At 43.1% G+C, this 3917-nt stretch overlaps 1 long non-coding RNA gene across 1 annotated transcript; it reads right to left on the reverse strand.

Moving 5' to 3' along the window:
* Positions 1-393: 393 nt before the first annotated feature.
* LOC116462407 (uncharacterized) lies at positions 394-3306 on the reverse strand. Its single transcript, XR_004246341.2, has 2 exons — positions 2979-3306; positions 394-1346 (listed from the first exon to the last, which is right to left on the reverse strand). It is a non-coding gene; the product is annotated as an uncharacterized LOC116462407 (long non-coding RNA).
* Positions 3307-3917: the final 611 nt, after the last annotated feature.

Here is a 3917-nt window from a genome sequence, read left to right on the forward strand (position 1 = left end):
GACAACTGTGCAGGCAGCCTGGGCTCCCTGCTTGCGCGGGGCGCTGTGGAGAGCACCATGCATCACCAGCCGGCCCGGGCGCTTCCCTTAAATAGTAATATGTAAGGTAGAGCATGTTACATTTCATCCATCACCCATGGGCTCGCCGAGCGCAGAGACTGGAGAAATTGCGCACATTTCTCCATTGCTGCATTAATACTAGAAAAGGAGTGAACTGAACAGAGAAAGTGCCAATTTCAGCACACATGTTAAAAAGAGAAGCAAAGAATAGCAGAAAAAGAAAGCATCTCCCAGACTGAGATGCTGGGGGGTGGGGCAGGTTTTTAAAGGAGAAGACTGCTTTTCAGAACTCTTGTGCATTGACTATGAGAATAAGGACCCACTGAGACAAGAGTTCGGGGTCAGCATACATTTAGGAGAAGAAGTTGGCTGGCAGGGGCTATTTTTCTGCAAATTAGTTTTCTCTCAAGGGTAACGGTGGGGGAGGAGCAGAGGAAAATGAATTGGAGCCCGTTGAATAATCGCATATTGTTCGGCGGTTGCGGTGACCTATGAACTGATGCTCCGAGAAGTGTTTTCAGGCCTTCCTTTTATATGGGCGAGGATGGGAAGCCTCTCACAGCTGCTGACGAGTCTTCTGAAGGGGCAACGATGGGGACGGCAGTGTGGCCCCAGGAACAATGGTCGCAGAGCATCGGCTCCACTGGCAAGAGAGGCATCGTCTGCTGGTCAGTACAGCTGACCGCAGGGCTGGACAGGTGGCCAGGCAGGATGGCGAGAAGAGGCACGGTTCAAACTTTATGCTGATCACAAAGAATTGAGAAAAGGGGCAAAGTGGAGAAATACAGTGTAGCAGGACGCGATAGATCGACTTTCCTTGGGGATTAGAAGGACCCAGAGCTCTGCAGTGGTTCAAACAGTTCAGTCAAATGGAATTCTTCTAGGATGTTTACAAAATAAAAGTGAATCAGTTCATTTAAAAGCATTTGTGTTTCATTGTTTTCAAGTCCAGATTCTGCCTGGAATGCATAGCATCGTGTCTTCCTTGAGACATTTTATCATTCTCACTTTGGCATCAGAAAACCCTGCATCATCTAAACCAGGGCTTCTCTGTTCCCTTGAAACACCCGAATGAGATGAACTAAAAGTGCAGAGACTCTAAAGTGAAGCCGGAAGGGACCCTTCACAAGGGAGAGACTTCTTTGAAGTCTTGTACTTGTTCATCTTTTAAAAAGTACCTAAAACTGATATATTGTGCAGCAGTCTGAAATTTAACATGACAGATACCATTTTTAATTCCTTTAGCCACCTCAATTGTAGGATTTCATTCTAAGATGCAGCTCAACCTGTATCAGAAAAAAAAAGAACAATCACCAATTTAATGCATATTTTGAGTTTAGGAGGACTCCATCTCAGAGATCCAAAACTTACAATATGAAAAAAAAAAATCTATGTCATAAAAGCAAGAAAATAGAGTAATTATAATCAGGGAAAATGGAAACTTCCAGAAGAAAGAACCAGTTTCATCTGTGGCTCCAGACAAACTGGGGCAAACCCCAGTTTGCAAAGCATTACAAAGGAGACAGCAATTGTAAAGTGATGAAAAGTAGACTTCCCTGGTTGTAACTACCTTGTCATAAAATGCCATGTCTGACTCACTCTAGGGCTGTCAGAGCACAGTGTAGTGCCAGGCACATAGCTGGTGCTCAATAAATACTTGTTGAATTGAAAGTTGTTGATAGTGCTCTGCATTCACTTTCCCCTTTAGGTAGCCTGTGGCAGGGTGGTGAGCCTGGGATGGGGACATCTCACAGCCCAGCAGTAGGACAGGCTGTTCTTCCTGGAGGCAAAACAGGTTAGGGCAGCACATGGTCCCTTCCGTCTGAGTCTGAGTCTAAGTACACACTCACTTTTCATCTCTGCCGCAGACTAGCTGCATGATCTTGGGATCCACTTATCTGGGCCTTCCAGCCCTTCTCTGGCAGAAGGAAGCATCAAGCACCATCCTCTCAAAGGTCTATTTAAAAATTCTACAATACTGTGTATTTAGATTTATAAAGGACTTTTCTTTTTCACCAGTTGTTACCTGAGGGCTGAAGCAAGGGGCAAGACAGGGGAAGATAAATCAGCTCTGCTCTTGTCTCCCCTGTGCCTTTCCAGTTGGAAGGTCGCAGAGGACTCAGTGTGGTCCCACCTGGGAGGCTGCCCACCTGGTGTCCTTTGTCCTATTCTGGCAAGAAAAACCTCAGAAGTGAAGACAGGCTGTAAGGGTGGTGAAAAACACTGCCAGTTAGTTACCTGATTACAAATTTACCTTAGATGAGGTAATTCACTAAGCAGGTCACAGGGCTTCAGTGTTACACTCCTCCCACGGTCCCCCAGTAGTCACTCTCTAGAGTTTGGCTTACTTAGTACAGGTGACCACATTCTGGTCAAAGTCAGCAGAGCCATCCTAAGTTAGTGTTCTGTGATATCGGCTCAATGTTTTGTGGTTGTTGAGACTGATTACCTGTTAAAATGACCCATATTTGAGGGTCAAATATTCAGGAGCAAGAAACAAAAAGAAGCAGATTCTGATTTCAAGATTTCAGGTTTTAAACATCAGGCCCAAATCCATACTTTCATTTTGTTCAGTAAAAAGCAAAGCTGGTGATTCTTAGAATGAAAATGCAGTGTCTTCCACTTGAAGAAATCCCAAACTTGCAAAATTAGATAAGTTAGAGAGTTATGTTTTTAATTATAAAGGGATTTTGCTTTCTACAGTGACTCACCCTATGGCTCCAGCTTCCTAGGAATTTAAAGTATTATTTACTCCCCTGCCCCCACAAAAATTCAGATGCCATTTTATATTTTATAAAGTCAAACAGAAGATATTTGACTATATTTCAATATAAATAAAACATGGCATATCTCTCTTCTAGACTTAAGATCTCCTTTCTGAAGTATGGAAGTCTTGAAATTCTATCATATTTACTCACCCAGAAAACACTGAGCAGGCCCCGTTCTATGGCAGGCACAGTGCTTGTCCTGAGGGGATATCGTGGTTCTCTGACACTTTTCTCTTTTCTTCTCCAAGGCTTCCATTCTCTCTGTGTCCTCCAGAGGCTGGAGCATATTGTGGGTCTGATCTGCTGGAAGAGGTGTTAATTATATTAGGATGACAAGTCATGCCCTTCGAGACGAGCATTGAAGTTGAAGTTATGGTAAACGGTCAAAATAAACTTGCAGTCAGAGGTTGAGAACTTTCACTCATGGAGATTGGCCAAAAGCAGTGGTTCTGCAAGTGTGATTCTTGGACTGGCCACATTGACATCACTGGTGAGTTTGTGAGCAAAGCAAGTTCCGGAGCCTGACCTACTGAATCAGAATCTCTGGGAATGGTGTTTGAGAAATTGTGTTTTAACAACATTCCAGGTGATTTTTATGCACATTAAAGTTTGAGAACCACTGACTTGAAGTTAATTAGGCTTCAGGTGGGCAAAGCCCTGAAAAAATCTTCTTTCAAATCCTAATAATATTACCAACTGAGTTCTGTCACCTGCCCAGTGATAACCCTGGTTTAATCTTCAAAATCACACAAGCGTCTCCAACCAAGTTATTTATGCAAAGTTCCAACTCAGAGAGAAAAATAGCAAATTCTCAGTGATACTCAAAAGGGAAAATATTTGGACAGGTAATTTTAGGAATGGGCTATGGATCACTATGTACAATAATGAAGTTGAGCAATTAGGTCTGGAAAGCCACAGCACAGAAAATAATTAACCCACAAAGTAATCATCTTGGAAGTCCCAAAGCTAATGATTAAAATAAACCTGAAACAAATGATTGTTTAACTTTTAAGCTGTGCTTGTTTTAGCCACAGTGTACTTCAGGTGTGAGCTCCCGGGAATTCCTCCTGCCTGCCGAGATTGGCTTTA

Source organism: Hylobates moloch, unplaced genomic scaffold (assembly GCF_009828535.3).
Source record: "Hylobates moloch isolate HMO894 unplaced genomic scaffold, HMol_V3 SCAFFOLD_23, whole genome shotgun sequence".
Classification (NCBI taxonomy): domain Eukaryota; kingdom Metazoa; phylum Chordata; class Mammalia; order Primates; family Hylobatidae; genus Hylobates; species Hylobates moloch.